The sequence below is a fragment of the Chiloscyllium punctatum genome, chromosome 29 (genome assembly GCF_047496795.1).
Source record: "Chiloscyllium punctatum isolate Juve2018m chromosome 29, sChiPun1.3, whole genome shotgun sequence".
Classification (NCBI taxonomy): Eukaryota; Metazoa; Chordata; class Chondrichthyes; order Orectolobiformes; family Hemiscylliidae; genus Chiloscyllium; species Chiloscyllium punctatum.
This window is the reverse complement of record NC_092767.1, coordinates 77,733,558-77,751,057: the sequence shown is the minus strand read 5'-3', so window position 1 is coordinate 77,751,057 and position 17,500 is coordinate 77,733,558. Positions and strand designations below refer to the sequence as shown.

Below are 17,500 nucleotides of genomic sequence, written 5' to 3'. Positions count from 1 at the left end.
ACTGACCCTCTGACAGTGCCCACTCCCTCAGCACTGACCCTCTGACAGTGCGGCACTCCCTCAGCACTGACCCTCAGACAGTGCCCACTCCCTCAGCACTGACCCTCGGACAGTGCCCACTCCCTCAGCACTGACCCTCTAACAGTGCCCACTCCCTCAGCACTGACCCTCTGACAGTGCCCACTCCCTCAGCACTGACCCTCCGACAGTGCGGCACTCCCTCAGCACTGACCCTCTGACAGTGCCCACTCCCTCAGCACTGACCCTCTGTCAGTGCCCACTCCCTCAGCACTGACCCTCTGACAGTGCCCACTCCCTCAGGACTGACCCTCTGACAGTGCCCACTCCCTCAGCACTGACCCTCTGACAGTGCCCACTCCCTCAGCACTGACCCTCTGACAGTGCGGCACTCCCTCAGCACTGACCCTCCGACAGTGCCCACTCCCTCAGCACTGACCCTCTGACAGTGCCCACTCCCTCAGCACTGACCCTCTGACAGTGCGGCACTCCCTCAGCACTGACCCTCCGACAGTGCCCACTCCCTCAGCACTGACCCTCCGACAGTGCCCACTCCCTCAGCACTGACCCTCGGACAGTGCCCACTCCCTCAGCACTGACCCTCGGACAGTGCCCACTCCCTCAGCACTGACCCTCTGACAGTGCCCACTCCCTCAGCACTGACCCTCTGACAGTGCCCACTCCCTCGGCACTGACCCTCCGACAGTGCGGCACTCCCTCAGCACTGACCCTCTGACAGTGCCCACTCCCTCAGCACTGACCCTCTGACAGTGCCCACTCCCTCAGCACTGACCCTCTGACAGTCCTGCGCTCCCTCAGCACTGACCCTCTGACAGTGCCCACTCCCTCAGGACTGACCCTCTGACAGTGCCCACTCCCTCAGCACTGACCCTCTGACAGTGCCCACTCCCTCAGCACTGACCCTCTGACAGTGCCCACTCCCTCAGCACTGACCCTCCGACAGTGCGGCACTCCCTCAGCACTGACCCTCTGACAGTGCCCACTCCCTCAGCACTGACCCTCTGACAGTGCCCACTCCCTCAGCACTGACCCTCTGACAGTCCTGCGCTCCCTCAGCACTGACCCTCTGACAGTGCCCACTCCCTCAGGACTGACCCTCTGACAGTGCCCACTCCCTCAGCACTGACCCTCTGACAGTGCGGCACTCCAGCTGTAGTACACTCTGAGTTACCGTATGAATATTGTGCTGTTGTCTCTGGAGTACCGTGTGTAGCCCTGGGCTTAGTGAGTGCCCTCAGTGTGAGGGAGCTAACCTGGCCCGGACTGACTGAGTTGTGTTATGGTAAGTACTGTCTGGTATATCCTGGGGACGGTGCAATGGAGAAATGTCAGCAACATTGTGGAACAGGAGCTTTCACAGGCCGCTCCCACAGTGAGGACGGAATAGCAGACAGTCTAACTGGGAGCCCAGCACTGAGGTGATAGACCAGACACTCACAGGATCCACACCAGCATGTCCCTAAGGCATTACAGTTGTATCTGAATCTCCAGTCAGTCGTGATAATAACAGCAATAATCAGAAGGTTAGATAGGTTGGACAGTGAGAGCCTTTTTCCTCAGATGGTGATGTCTAGCACAAGGGGACATCGCTTTAAATTGAGGGGTGATAGATACAGGACCAATGTCAGAGGTAGTTTCTTTACTCCCTCAGTGCCTGCAACAGTAGTAGACTCGCCAACTTTAAGGGCATTTAAATGGTCATTGGATAAACATATGGACGAGGATGGAACAGTGTAAGTTAGATGGGCTTCAGATCGGTTCCACAGGTCAGCGCAACATTGAGGGCTGAAGGGCCTGTACTGTGCTGGAATGTTCTATGTTCATTGTCTGATCTCCATTGGCACACCTCATGATGATATGAACATATTCTGTCAAAGTAGTCTTGAGATTCATTCACTCTGCTCCTAAATGGACATGTCAGGAAATTCAACTCTCCCTGAAGACCCCACGACCCCACTTCCTGCTGCCACACGGCCCCACTGGCATCCCCACCTCCCGCCCGCCTGCAGATGGAAAAGTCCGACTTGCATTTCTGTAGCGCCTGACACCACCTCAAGGATGTCGCAAAGTGATTTACAGCCAATGATGAGCCTTTGATGGATCGTCACAGCTGGAATGTAGCAGCTAATTTGTGCACAGCAAGATCCCACGAGCAGCCATTCAGACCAACAGCTTCAGCAATATAGGCAAACGGGAGCAGGTGTTTGGGAGCACTCCAAATGTGGTCTGACCGAGCCTTACAGAGCCTCAGAAGTACATGACTGTTTTTATATTAAAATCCTCTCAAACTAAATGCCATCCTTGCACTTGCCTTCCTAATTTCTGACTCAACCGACAAGTTTACGTTGAGAGGATCCTGGACTAGAACTCCCAAGTCTCTTTGTGCTTCAGACTTCTGAATTTTCTCCCCATTTAGAAAATAGTCCTTGCCTCTATTCTTCCGAATGAAGTGCACGACCTCACACTTTCCCATGTTATACTCCATCTGCCACTTCTTTGCCCATTGTCTTCACGTGTCCAAATCCTTCTGCAACCTCCCAGCCTCCTCAGTGCTACCTGTCCCTCGACCCCTCTTTATATCATCTGCAAACGTAGCCCTCAGTCCCTTCATTTAGATTCTCTACAGTGCGGAAACAGGCCCTTCAGCCCAACAAATCCACACCGACCCTTCGAAGAGCAACCCACCCAGACCCATTCCCCTACATTTGCCCCCTCACCTTAACACCACGGGCAATTTAGCGTGGCCAATTCACCCTGAACTGCACATTGTTTTTTTTGGACTGTGGGAGGAAACCCACGCAGACACGGGGAGAATGTGCAAAATCCATTCTGAGGCGGGAGTTGAACCCGGGTCTCTGGCGGTGTCGGGCAGCAGTGCCAACCACTGTGCCACCCACAAATCTAGATCATTATTCATCTAGGATGAATGATCTATTCATCTCGATCGTTAATGTATAAGGTAAAAAGTTGTGGTCCCAACACTGAGCCTTGTTGATCACCACTGGTCATCGGCTGCCATCCTGAGAAGGATCTTTTTTATCCCCACACTCTACTTTCTGCCATTCAGCCCAGCTTCTATCCATGCTAGCACCTTGCCTCTGACACCACGTTCTCCTCATGTACAGACTTTGGGATCATTTACATCCAACAGAGAGGGTCTCGTGCAAACACACAGCGCTGCACTGACAGGGGGAGATTGGGACCCCCTGCCCCCAGAGTCTTGAGACTTTGTGAATCCAAATTAATCAGGACCCCCCCAGATATGAGCAGTTGGCATCTCGGTTCAGTCCTGGCAAAGATGGGGTGAACGTCCTGATGAAGGGCTCATGCCCGAAACGTCAATTCTCCTGCCCCTCGGATGCTGCCTGACCTGCTGCGCTTTTCCAGCACCACTCTCTCGACCAAATCTCCAGCATCTGCAGTCCTCACTTTCTCCTGGCAAAGGTGGGGGGTGCCATGAGGGGTATGGATACCTGTCCAAGGCAGTGGGCAGACCCAAGATAGGCAGGAAGAGGAGGGTGGGAGGGAAGAGAGAGAGAGTGCTCTTGATCCACCTCTCCGGCCAATCACTGGGGTTAAACCTTTTCACAATCATTATGACACACAGAGGGTAAATATTTCAGACAGAACTGAGTGGGGGGGGGGTGGGGGGGGGTGGGGGGGGGGTGGGGGGTGGGTGTGGGTGACAGATAAAAAGGAATGTTTTTCAGGAGTCCCTCCTCAGAATCCCAATTGCTTGCTTCTCTGATCCTGCCTTCCTACCAATCCAGTGTCCTATAGGCCATTCAGCCCATCCAGCCTGCTTCCCCCCCATTGCTGATCTGATCACCCACTCTCCGGCCTCCCCCCAGCCCCACTGATTCCCTTCCTGCTTAAAACTCTGCCCATCTATAATTCAAACCACCTTGGACTTGATTTCAGTTGCCTGTCTGAAAGCTGGTCCAATTTGTTTACAAAGCATCTCTCTCTCCTCGGCATCTCAACAACAACTTGCCTTCCTATAGTAGCAACCTTGGTGACCAAGGGTATGGTCAAAGGGATTAGTCCAAAGGAGGGTCCTAAAGGAGGAGACCGAATGGGAGGGGGAGAGGGGACACAATTTTCATGGAGGAAATTCCAGAATTTGGGAAACGACAATGGCAGAGGGATGGAAATCTGGAATATTCAAGGAGAGGGCCGGAATACAGAGGGAGGTTACAGAGATAGGGAGGAGTGTAGGGGCTGGAGGGGGTTACAGAGATAGGGAGGGGGTGTAGAGGCCAGAGGGGGTGACAGAGATAGGGAGGGGGTGTGGGGGCTGGAGGGGGTGACAGAGATAGGGAGGGGGTGTAGGGACTAGAGGGGGTGTATGGGCTGGAGGGGGTTACAGAGATAGGGAGGGGGTGTAGAGGTGGGAGGGGGTTACAGAGATAGGGAGAGGGTGTAGAGCTGGAGAGGGTTACAGAGATAGGGAGGGGGTGACAGAGATAGGGAGGGGGTGTAGGGGCTGGAGGGGGTGACAGAGATAGGGAGGGTTGAGGTGTGCGGGAACATACAGATGAGTTCGGGAAAGTGGGGTGTGTGAAGTAAATGGTGTTTTCCTCTGTGTTTGTTCCCGGTGTCCGGGGAGGCGGGAGGTTGAACTCTCTCACCCCGGGCAGCTCCGCTCTCTGAGTCCCGATAACTGGGCTGGCGGTGGAGAGCTGTGATGCCTGCTGTGGCCGAATAGCTCACGGAGAAATCTCGGGGGATGGGGGAAGAGGGGAGGCGGTGAAAGATGAGGGGCTGGTGTGTCTGTCAGGGGGAGTCCTGCCTCTCACACCCCCGTCCCTGCAGGAGGGGAGAGAGAGAGAGAGAGCTGGAGGAGTTGTGCACACACAGGGTTAAGGAGCCGCGCCAGCCTTGGGAGAGAGAGGGAGAGAGAGAGGGAGAGGGAGAAGGAGAAAAAGAGAGAGGGAGAGGGTTGAGAAAGTCCGTTTGCTGCATTGAATCCGGCTGGAGGGAAGCTCTCTCTCTCTTCCCCCAGCCCCTTGGTGCTGGAAGGGACACAGAATGATCCGTTCCTGAGATTCCTGGCTGTTCCACTGAAGGAGAAAGGAAAAAGGGCAGGACATTGTAGAGTGGGGTCTGACTGGAAGGAGATTCAGTCACCCCCTCCCACCCCACCCCACCCCCCAAGAGCAGCACACAAGGACTGGCGGTGAGTAAAGAGGATTTTCTTAAGCAGTCTCCCCTCTCTCGGGTTTGAGCAGATTTCATTTTGTCCTTTTCCACTCGGTTCCAGGGACAGAGAGAACATCCTCAGACCGCTCCTGGGTTCGGATTGTGTGGGAGCCGGCGCTGGGGTTTCACTGAAATTAACCACTTCCCAAAATCTCTCCCAGTTAATCCCAGAGAGGAACACTGTTCGGCCGCACACAGACACACACACACACACAGATACACTCTCACACAGACACACTCTCACACAGACACACATACAGCCACACACACTCTTACACAGACACAAACACACAGCCACACACTCTCACACAGACTCTCACACTCACACACAGATACACACACACAGACTCACACTCTCACACACAGACACACACACACAGATACACTCTCACACAGACACACGCACAGATACACTCTCACACAGACACACATACAGCCACACACACTCTTACACAGACACAAACACACAGCCACACACTCTCACAAAGACACTCACACACTCTCACACAGACACTCTCTCACAGACACTCACACACAACCACACACTCTCACACAGACACTCTCACACACACACACACTCACAGACAGACACAAGCCCTTGCTCCCTAAAATGTTCTTTCATTCTGTATGAAGATGGAATAGTTTATCTGCTCCGGATATCACCCGGGCACCAGTAACTTGATTCTAAAATGCTGAAAACTCCCCCAGAATGTCTCCATTGGCCGCAGAATTTCAAACTGAGACTGTAATCGAGAGGGAGTGAGGGGAGCTAGGGGTGGATAGAGCTCCTGTTTCTGATAGAGCACTTTTAGTTTGAGGTTTATTGAAGGTATTTGGGCCAATCCCACTGGGAGAGACTCCATATTTTTTGAAAGAACTGCGGCTAATTTCAGAGCATCGAGAAAAAGGGGGAGGATTTATAAATGGGGGTAAACACCACGTCAGAGGGGCATTAGTTTGGTGAACTGCACTCGTCTAATTTGGAGGGTGGTCAGGGTAGAGAGGAGTCCACATCTCCCCAGGATTGTGGATTCAAAACTAACTGCAGTTTGATTCTCCCAGGACACTGCTGAGGGAGTGCCGCACTGTCGGAGGGTCAGTGCTGAGGGAGTGGGCACTGTCGGAGGGTCAGTGCTGAGGGAGTGCCACACTGTCGGAGGGTCAGTGCTGAGGGAGTGCCGCACTGTCGGAGGGTCAGTGCTGAGGGAGAACCGCACTGTCGGAGGGTCAGTGCTGAGGGAGTGGGCACTGTCGGAGGGTCAGTGCTGAGGGAGTGGGCACTGTCGGAGGGTCAGTGCTGAGGGAGTGCCACACTGTCGGAGGGTCAGTGCTGAGGGAGTGGGCACTGTCGGAGGGTCAGTGCTGAGGGAGTGGGCACTGTCGGCGGGTCAGTGCTGAGGGAGTGCCACACTGTCGGAGGGTCAGTGCTGAGGGGGTGGGCACTGTCAGAGGGTCAGTGCTGAGGGAGTGGGTACTGTCGGAGGGTCAGTGCTGAGGGAGTGCCGCACTGTCGGAGGGTCAGTGCTGAGGGAGTGCCGCACTGTCGGAGGGTCAGTGCTGAGGGAGTGCTGCACTGTCGGAGGGTCAGTGCTGAGGTAGCGCCGCACTGTCGGAGGGTCAGTGCTGAGGGAGTGGGCACTGTCGGAGGGTCAGTGCTGAGGGAGTGCTGCACTGTCGGAGGGTCAGTGCTGAGGGAGAACCACACTGTCGGAGGGTCAGTGCTGAGGGAGTGCCGCACTGTCGGAGGGTCAGTGCTGAGGGAGTGCCGCACTGTCGGAGGGTCAGTGCTGAGGGAGTGCCGCACTGTCGGAGGGTCAGTGCTGAGGGAGAACCGCACTGTCGGAGGGTCAGTGCTGAGGGAGTGGGCACTGTCGGAGGGTCAGTGCTGAGGGAGTGGGCACTGTCGGAGGGTCAGTGCTGAGGGAGTGCCACACTGTTGGAGGGTCAGTGCTGAGGGAGTGGGCACTGTCGGAGTGTCAGTGCTGAGGGAGTGGGCACTGTCGGCGGGTCAGTGCTGAGGGAGTGCCACACTGTCGGAGGGTCAGTGCTGAGGGAGTGGGCACTGTCGGAGGGTCAGTGCTGAGGGGGTGGGCACTGTCAGAGGGTCAGTGCTGAGGGAGTGGGTACTGTCGGAGGGTCAGTGCTGAGGGAGTGCCGCACTGTCGGAGGGTCAGTGCTGAGGGGGTGGGCACTATCGGAGAGTCAGTGCTGAGGGAGTGCCGCACTGTCGGAGGGTCAGTGCTGAGGGAGTGGGCACTGTCGGAGGGTCAGTGCTGAGGGAGTGCTGCACTGTCGGAGGGTCAGTGCTGAGGGAGAACCACACTGTCGGAGGGTCAGTGCTGAGGGAGCGTCGCACTGTCGGAGGGTCAGTGCTGAGGGAGCGTCGCACTGTCGGAGGGTCAGTGCTGAGGGAGTGCCGCACTGTCAGAGGGTCAGTACTGAGGGAGTGCCGCACTGTCGGAGGATTAGTGCTGAGGGAATGCCGCACTGTCGGAGGGTCAGTGCTGAGGGAGTGGGCACTGTCGGAGTGTCAGTGCTGAGGGAGAGGGCACAGTCAGAGGGTCAGTGCTGAGGGGGTGGGCGCTGTCGGAGGGTCAGTGCTGAGGGGGTGGGCGCTGTCGGAGGGTCAGTGCTGAGGGGGTGGGCGCTGTCGGAGTGTCAGTGCTGAGGGAGCGTCGCACTGTCGGAGGGTCAGTGCTGAGGGAGAGCCGCACTGTCGGAGGATCAGTGCTGAGGGAGTGCTGCACTGTCGGAGGATCAGTGCTGAGGGAGTGCCGCACTGCTGGAGGGTCAGTGCTGAGGGAGTGCCGCACTGCTGGAGGGTCAGTGCTGAGGGAGTGCCACACTGCTGGAGGGTCAGTGCTGAGGGAGTGCCGCACTGTCGGAGGGTCAGTGCTGAGGGAGTGCCCTTTGAGGATGACCCCTCCTCAAGGGTCCCTCTGTAAATGTTGACACACTGACACCCACAGTATCCCGCCTTATACTGTAACTGACTAGCCGAAGGGGTGATGCTACTGGGACATGACCATCTGTGAAAACTCCTCGTATCCACTCAGGGAGATGGGAAGATCATCTGGCTTTATTTTGCTGTGCCATGGGGGAGATTTATCTCTGTGTCTGTGTCTGTGTCTGCTCTGTCCCTGCCCCCACCATGTGTCCCTGTGAAAATATTTCCCTTCATCAACTTTGAACTAGCTTCTGTGTCATTGCAACTTCACTGTTCATGGGATCTTGTTGTACGTAAATGGACGGCTGTGATTCCTCTATTGTAACAGTGAGTGCACTTCACTTTAAGAGGCTCTGACATTGTAAAAGGTGCTATGTAAATGCTAGTCTCCTGCATGGAATATCCCTGCGTTTACCGAGGCCTGGTCTCTGTCTCCTTCCTGGTCATTTCCCAGTGTGATTCCAGTTAGGAAGAGGGTCCAGTCTCTCTGAAACCTCACTCCGGAGCCTCGGAAAGGCACAACCTATTTGGAATTGTCTCTCTTTGTTTTTGTTGGTTAGGGTCTGTGCCACATCTGCCTGGAGTTATTGTTTTTCTGATGTGGCGAGAGCTCTCTGATAAGGAGCTGTCTGAAAATGTTGCACAGTTCGAACACGTTGCTCTCTGTCAGCACCAGCCATCCCCCAACACTACCTTGAAAATGGCGATGAGATGAATCCTGTTCTTAGGCCAGAGAAGCAACTGGGAAATGTTCCAGAGTGGACACAGCCCAGTCCCCACTGTGACTCACTGAGGACCTGGTCTTAGGCAGCGCAGTGAGGAGTGTCGAGTCTTTGGCATGAACCTAGAACGTTCCAGCAGAATACAGGCCCTTCGGCCCTCTGTTGTGCTGTCCTGTGGAACTAATCTGAAGCCCATCTGACCTACACTGTTCCATTATCCTCCATATGTTTATCCAATGACCATTTAAATGCCCTTAAAGTTGACGAGTCTATGACTGTTGCAAATAGGCTCAAAGTGACCCTCCCACATTGCGTCCATCAGTTTGAGGTTCTGGGCTCTGCAGGCTTGTCATTTTGAGTTGGACAATTCGATGACTATTTCCTGAGAGATTAGTTGTCTACTGGGGCAATTACTGGGGCAAAGATAATCTCTCAAACTCAGGGCTGTAGTGTCCCTACCCCTGAGCCAGGAGCCCGGGGGAGGGGTGGGGGTTGGGGGTTGGGGGTGGGTTGGTGCTGCAACATCTCTGAGTGGGCTGACCAGGAAATATCGAGAAGGGTCCAGAGTTTGTCTGTGTGTTGGCTCACGGGACAGGAAAAGATGATGCAGATAGGAAACTCCTGGCATTGGTCGATTTGAAAGGATCTAATCTCCTGGAGTGAATGGCCAACGGGCCAATGCTTCCCAGCTGGATGGAAAGCTCGAATGAAGGCCTTAGTTTAGCCTCCAGGGGATCAGTGCAGGTCAGGGGAGTTTCTCACAGATTGAGGGGAGTGACTGCAGGGGTAAGGAACCCCAGTTAGAGATTCAAGGGGCTGGGGATTGGCCAACCTGCCCCAGAAGAGATTTGATCCAGCGTTTCATAATTGTGAGGAGGGAGAAACTGTTCCCATTGGCTGGAAGGTTGAGAATCAGAGGATCCCGAAGTGATTGGATGGGCTGGGACGTTTTTGACTGGAGAGTGGGAGGTGGAGGGGTGACCTTTACAAAGTCATGAGGGGCGTAGATAAGGTGAGTGGAAGGAGGAGGCGGAGTCTTAAGGTGAGAGGGCAAAGATTTTGAAAAGGACACGAGGGGCAATTTGTTTTACAAGTGGCTCGTTGGTAGAATGAGCTGACAGAGACGTGATGGCGTGGTGCTGGAAAAACACAGCAAGTTAGGCAGCATCTGGGGAGCAGGAGAGTTGGTGTTTTGGGCATGGGCCCTTCATCCGGAATGGGGCTTGTGCACGAATCGTTGATTCTCCTGCCCCCCCCCGGATGCTGCCTGACCTGCTGTGCTTTTCCAGCACCACCCTCTCGACTCTGATCTCCAGCAACCGCAGTCCTCACTGTCTCCGAGAGGGAGTGATGATGTGGGTAACATTACAATAGGGGTTGGGAATGAGAGGATCCCAAATTACGGGTGACGGTGGGCGGGGGGGGGGCGGGATCTGAAGGAATATGAATGATGATCTCGGTCGTGCAGCGAGTGGGCCAAGGTCTAGAATGCACTTCCCTGAGAGTGTGGCAGAGACAGTGTGTAATGGAGGCTTTCAGAGGAGGATTGGACAAACAGCAGGGGGGAGGGGTGTCACAGGCAGAGAATTGGGGAGTGGGACTGGCTAACTGGAGTATTTTTACAATTTGGTCCATGTTGTGACACACGTCTGCAAGTCCCAGAGATAAGAGCACTACCACTGTGCCACAAGAAGCCCATTGGATGAAATGACTCGTGCAGAGAGCTGACACACGCTCTATAGGCTGAATGGCCTCCCCCATTTGCCACGGTTATTCCAATTGAAGTGGGTGCAAGGGATTTGCCTCTCTCTCTTTAACCAGGAAATAGGGATAAAGTGGGAAATGAAAGTATTGTCATCTGGCTGGGTACGTGTTTCCAAGGTGGGGGCTGACGAAGGGGTTGTTTTCCACCTTCATCCGGAATGGGGCTTGTGCACGAATCGTCGATTCTCCTGTTCCCCCCCCCCCCCCCCCCCCGGATGCTGCCTGACCTGCTGTGCTTTTCCAGCACCACCCTCTCGACTCTGATCTCCAGCAACCGCAGTCCCCACTGTCTCCGAGAGGGAGTGATGGGATTAAAATGGTGTCAGGGCAGCAGAAATCGACCTGACAGTGAACCATGGCGATTGAATTTGTCATAAAGCCCTCAATTATTTGCTGACCATCCCAAGTGTCTGTGAAGGGGTAATTGGATGTGGGTCTGGGTGGGATGCTCTTTGGCCCCAATGGGTCCTTTTTCTGCACCAGATGGGTTCCATGATTCTAACCTTGCTTTCATCGTTCAGAACTTTCAGTACGGAAACTAATCACTGCAGATGCTGGGAATCTGTACTGAGAACAACAAATCTGGAGATCACAGTGGGTCAGGCAGCATTCACAGAGAGAGAACAAGTTAACGTTTCGAGTTTAGATGACTCTTCACCAGAGCTCTGTAATTTCCATCATTTTTTGTTTTGCTTTGAGTGTAGGAGCTGGGACTAAATGGGGAGAAAATTCAGAAATCTGAAGTGCAAAGGGACTTGGGAGTCCTGGTTCAGGATTCTGTTAAAATGAACTTGCAGGTGAAGTCGGTAATTAGGAAGGTAAATGCAGTGTCGGCTTTTATTTCAAGAGGACTAGAAATAAAATCAGGGATGCACTTCTGAGGCTTTATAAGGTTCTGGTCGGACCACGTGGTAGAGAATCGAGAAAGTGAGCACTGGAGATGCTGGAGATCAGAGTCGAGAGGGTGGTGCTGGAAAAGCACAGCAGGTCAGGCAGCATCCGAGGGGCAGGAGAGTCCACGTTTCGGGCATTTAGAATATTGTGAGCAATTTTGGGCCCATTACATCAGGAAGGATGTACTGGCCCTGGAGCAACTCCAGAGGAGCTTCATGAGAATGATCCCAGGAATGAAAGGTTTAACATATGAGGAACGTTTGAGGGCTCTGGGGCTCAGGGGAGTTTAGAAGGATGAGGGGAGGATCTAATTAAAACTTACCGAACACTGACTGGACTGGACAGAGTGGATCGTTGGGAAGATGTTTCCATTGGTACGAGAGACTAGGACCCAAGGCCACAGCCTTGGAGTAAAGGGCAGACCCTTTGAGAACGGAGATAAGGAGAAACTTCTTCAGCCAGAGAATGGGGAATCTCTGGAATTCACTGCCACTGAAGGCTGTGGGGGCCGGGTCACTGAGTATATTTCAGATGGAGATAGATCGGTTCTTGATTATCAAGGGTTATGGGGAGAAAGCAGGGATTGAGTAATGTATCAGCCATGATTGAACATGCACTCGATGGGCTGAATGGCCTAATTTCCGCTCCTATGTCTACGGTCTTCTGGGACTTCATGTTGAGGTTGTACAGGATGTTGGTGAGGTCTCCCCTGGAATATTACGTGCAGTTTGAGTCGCCCTCCTGTAGGAAGGACGATATTAAGCGGGAGAGGGTTCAGAAGAGATTTACCAGGATGTTGCTGGGAATGGAGGGTTTAGATTCCGATCCACTCAGTGCAGAACAAAGATCATGTCTCATGTTCCTTTAGGTCATTTTCCAGGCTGATAAACCAGGGTTGTCCTCACTGGGAATGGCTTATCCCAGAGCGGGATTACTGGCAATTTCTCAATCCTTCCACACCCAGCCTCAGTTCCTGATGGAGCTGTTGTAGGAACATTCAGACAGAGCAGTTAGTCATAACTGCCACTGAGTGACTGAGAGAGCAGAGATTGATGTAATCTCACACTCACCAAGGAATGGTTTCATGTTGTGTACACGTCACCAGAGACCACAGCAATCCCTGACCACCCCTGTAGATCTGATCACTGCCTTTCTGACAGTGCGGCACTGTACTCCCTGAAGGTCAGCGCTGAGGGAGTGCCGCACTGTCGGAGGGTCAGTACTGAGGGAGTGCCGCACTGTCGGAGGGTCAGTGCTGAGGGAGTGCCGCACTGTCAGAGGGTCAGTGCTGAGGGAGTGCCGCACTGTCGGAGGGTCAGTGCTGAGGGAGTGCCGCACTGTCGGAGGGTCAGTGCTGAGGGAGTGCCGCACTGTCGGAGGGTCAGTGCTGAGGGAGTGCCGCACTGTCGGAGGGTCAGTGCTGAGGGAGTGCCGCACTGTCGGAGGGTCAGTGCTGAGGGAGTGCCGCACTGTCGGAGGGTCAGTGCTGAGGGAGTGCCGCACTGTCGGAGGGTCAGTGCTGAGGGAGTGCCGCACTGTCGGAGGGTCAGCGCTGAGGGGGTGCCGCACTGTCGGAGGGTCAGCGCTGAGGGGGTGCCGCACTGTCGGAGGGTCAGCGCTGAGGGAGTGCCGCACTGTCGGAGGGTCGGTACTGAGGGAGCGCCGCACTGTAGGAGGGTCACTGCTGAGGGAATGCCGCACTGTCGGAGGGTCAGTGCTGAGGGAGTGCCGCACTGTCAGTGTTGCTGTCATTTGGAGGTAACTGTATATTGCGACCTCATTTGCCCCTTCACCTTAAAGTGAAAAGGTCCAGGGATTGGGCATGAATAGGGGGAATGGACAAGGTGTTTTCTCTGGGATGGAGGGGGTGTAAGTCCAGAACTAGAGGCCATAGGTTTAAGGAATTTAGAAGGCATCTGGATGGGTATATGAATAGGAAGAATTTGGAGGGATATGGGCCAAGTGCTGGCAAATGGGACTAGATTAGGTTAGGATATCTGGTCAGCATGGACAAGTTGGACCGAAGGGTCTGTTTCTGTGCTGTACAGCTCTGAGTCTATCACACTGTGACGTTACAGTGAGGAGACAGGGGAGTTCTGACTGGTGTCCTGTCCAACAATTATTCATTGAACACACCTTACAGACAGAGATTAATCTTTAAATCTTTGACAAAATGACAGCAAAATGACCCTCTTAAAAAAAACCGGCTGGTTTAGCACTTGGGGCCATTGCAGTGGTTGTGAGAGGTGCTACATCAATTCAAGGTTTTCCATTGTTTCTCCATCTTAGATTCAGGAGTCAGATTTCCGATCCAGGAATGCCCTTCCTAAATGAAGTGAAATATATCGGTGTGGAAGTTGTTGCTTTCTGTTGACAGTAGTTGGGTGATCGAACACAAAGACATAATGGCCTGGCACTCGTGGAGAGAGGGCAAATCGTTCACCCTTCCTCCTCATCAAGTTCCCAAAAACTCTTTCCCTTCCTGTTGCTTTCTGAAAACCTGCTGTGACCCATTCCTGGTGCAGGCCTGGTGCTATTCCCTCTGTACAGCTCACAAAGAGAATCCATTGTGAAACCTCGTGGGTCAGAGTTGGTCACTTCATGTGAACAGTCAGCTTTGTCCAATCAATGTCAGTGCTGCGGTTTGCCTCGAGCCCTGGCAGGTCTCTGAGTCGTGACAGCTGGAATGCATGTTTTCATCTGGTTAAACAAAACCAGCAATCCGTTCGGCAGGGAGAGACAACAGCACTGAGGACTTCAGAATACTGACTGCCCTGATGTAATACAATACCTACCTTTAGGTTCAGGGGGCACTGTCGGAGGGTCAGTCCTGAGGGAGTGCCGCGCTGTCGGAGGGTCAGTGCTGAGGGAGCGTGGCACTGTCGGAGGGTCAGTGTTGAGGGAGCGCCGCACTGTCAGAGGGTCAGTGCTGTGGGAGCGCCACACTGTCGGAGGGTCAGTGCTGAGGGAGCGTGGCACTGTCGGAGGGTCAGTGTTGAGGGAGCGCCGCACTGTCGGAGGATCAGTTGCTGAGGGAGCGCCACACTGTCGGAGGGTCAGTGCTGAGGGAGCGCCGCGCTGTTGGAGGGTCAGTGCTGAGGGAGCACCGCACTGTCGGAGGGTCAGTGCTGAGGGAGTGCCGCACTGTCGGAGGGTCAGTGCTGAGGGAGTGCCACACTGTCGGAGGGTCAGTGCTGAGGGAGTGCCACACTGTCGGAGGGTCAGTGCTGAGGGAGTGCTGCACTGTCGGAGGGTCAGTGCTGAGGGAGCGCCACACTGTCGGAGGGTCAGTGCTGAGGGAGTGTCGCACTGTCGGAGGGTCAGTGCTGAGGGAGTGTCGCACTGTCGGAGGGTCAGTGCTGAGGGAGTGTCGCACTGTCGGAGGGTCAGTGCTGAGGGAGTGCCGCACTGTCGGAGGGTCAGTGCTGAGGGAGTGCCGCACTGTCGGAGGGTCAGTGCTGAGGGAGTGCCGCACTGTCGGAGGGTCAGTGCTGAGGGAGTGCCGCACTGTCGGAGGGTCAGTGCTGAGGGAGTGCCGCACTGTCGGAGGGTCAGTGCTGAGGGAGTGCCGCACTGTCGGAGGGTCAGTGCTGAGGGAGTGCCGCACTGTCGGAGGGTCAGTGCTGAGGGAGTGCCGCACTGTCGGAGGGTCAGTGCTGAGGGAGTGCCGCACTGTCGGAGGGTCAGTGCTGAGGGAGTGCCGCACTGTCGGAGGGTCAGTGCTGAGGAGTGCCGCACTGTCGGAGGGTCAGTGCTGAGGGAGTGCCGCACTGTCGGAGGGTCAGTGCTGAGGGAGTGCCGCACTGTCGGAGGTCAGTGCTGAGGGAGTGCCGCACTGTCGGAGGGTCAGTGCTGAGGGAGTGCCGCACTGTCGGAGGGTCAGTGCTGAGGGAGTGCCGCACTGTCGGAGGGTCAGTGCTGAGGGAGTGCCGCACTGTCGGAGGGTCAGTGCTGAGGGAGCGCCGCACTGTCGGAGGGTCAGTGCTGAGGGAGCGCCGCACTGTCGGAGGGTCAGTGCTGAGGGAGCGCCGCACTGTCGGCGGGTTAGTGCTGAGGGAGCGCCGCACTGTCGGCGGGTCAGTGCTGAGGGAGCGCCGCACTGTCGGCGGGTCAGTGCTGAGGGAGCGCCGCACTGTCGGAGGGTCAGTGCTGAGGGAGCGCCGCACTGTCGGAGGGTCAGTGCTGAGGGAGCGCCGCACTGTCGGAGGGTCAGTGCTGAGGGAGCGCCGCACTGTCGGAGGGTCAGTGCTGAGGGAGTGCCGCACTGTCGGAGGGTCAGTGCTGAGGGAGTGCCGCACTGTCGGAGGGTCAGTGCTGAGGGAGTGCCGCACTGTCGGAGGGTCAGTGCTGAGGGAGTGCCGCACTGTCGGAGGGTCAGTGCTGAGGGAGTGCCGCACTGTCGGAGGGTCAGTGCTGAGGGAGTGCCGCACTGTCGGAGGGTCAGTGCTGAGGGAGTGCCGCACTGTCGGAGGGTCAGTGCTGAGGGAGCGCCGCACTGTCGGAGGGTCAGTGCTGAGGGAGCGCCGCACTGTCGGAGGGTCAGTGCTGAGGGAGCGCCGCACTGTCGGAGGGTCAGTGCTGAGGGAGCGCCGCACTGTCGGAGGGTCAGTGCTGAGGGAGCGCCGCACTGTCGGAGGGTCAGTGCTGAGGGAGCGCAGCACTGTCGGAGGGTCAGTGCTGAGGGAGCGCCGCACTGTCGGAGGGTCAGTGCTGAGGGAGCGCCGCACTGTCGGAGGGTCAGTGCTGAGGGAGCGCCGCACTGTCGGAGGGTCAGTGCTGAGGGAGTGCCGCACTGTCGGAGGGTCAGTGCTGAGGGAGTGCCGCACTGTCGGAGGGTCAGTGCTGAGGGAGTGCCGCACTGTCGGAGGGTCAGTGCTGAGGGAGTGCCGCACTGTCGGAGGGTCAGTGCTGAGGGAGCGTGGCACCTGTCGGAGGGTCAGTGCTGAGGGAGCGCTGCGCTGTCGGAGGGTCAGTGCTGAGGGACTGGGCACTGTCGGAGGCTCAGTGCTGTGGGAGTGCCGCACTGTCGGAGGGTCAGTGCTGAGGGAGCGCCGCACTGTCGGAGGGTCAGTGCTGAGAGGCAGAACTGAGGGAGCCCTGTGCTGAGGTATGGCAAAGAAAGAGCCTGCATTTGTATAGTGCCTTTGCGCCCTGTGAACGCCCCAGTCCATGTTGCCATCCTGTGCAGTGTGTGGTTGTTGATGTGGTGTGCCAACTATCCGAGCAGTTTTCCTGTTGACACGGCATGGGCTGTTTGCTCATGGAGAGAGTTTTTGTTCCTCTTTGATTCCCAAACAGCCAAACCTCGGAAACCACGGACACTCCTGATCCGAACGCTCCGTTTGTCCCAGGGCTGATTCTGGGAGAGTGGCTCCTGAAGACGGCCTGGTGTCATGGTAAACATCACTGGCCTAGCAACCAGCAGCCTCCCTCCCAGACCCGGGATCAAACCCCACCGCGGGAAATGGTTATAACGTAAATTCAGGGACGGGTTGCCCTAATGGCCACTCTCAATGTGAGAGCGTTGCTGTCACACTCCAGCCCAGGGTCACTCATGCCCCTTAGGGAAGGGAATCCACTCTCCCTCCCCTGCTCAGGCCTACATATGGCTACAGGCCCACCGCCATGTGGCTGCTTTTTAACCACTTTCTGAAGGGGCCCTGACGAGACACTCAGGTCCGGGGGTAACTAGGGACGAGCAGTAAGTGCTGCTTGAGTCAGTGATGTCACGTCACACGTACAAATTAAATTTTTGGAAAGAGAAAGCAAAGGTTTGGAGCAGGATTAGGTCTTTCAGCCCATCGTACCTCTGCTATCATTCAATACGATCACTGGGAATCTGATGGTAGCCCCCTACTCCACTTTCCTGTCTGACCCCCCCCATCACCCTCGGCTCCCTCATTGATCAGAAACCTGCCTCACATCATCCTAC

At 55.6% G+C, this 17,500-nt stretch overlaps 1 protein-coding gene across 3 annotated transcripts in view; it reads left to right on the top strand.

Annotated features, from left to right (window-relative positions):
- LOC140454634 (uncharacterized) overlaps positions 1–17,500 on the top strand; it is a 222,696-nt gene that overhangs the window by 14,086 nt on the left and 191,110 nt on the right. Inside the window, exon 1 of one of the 3 annotated variants that reach the window (XM_072549542.1) lies at positions 4,959–5,218. The exons of 1 other annotated variant lie outside the window; for it this stretch is intronic. The gene's annotated coding sequence lies outside the window, so the exon portion shown is untranslated. Of the gene's footprint in view, positions 1–4,958; positions 5,219–17,500 lie in introns of those variants that run through there. One more of the 3 variants, XM_072549540.1, reaches the window with a different exon arrangement.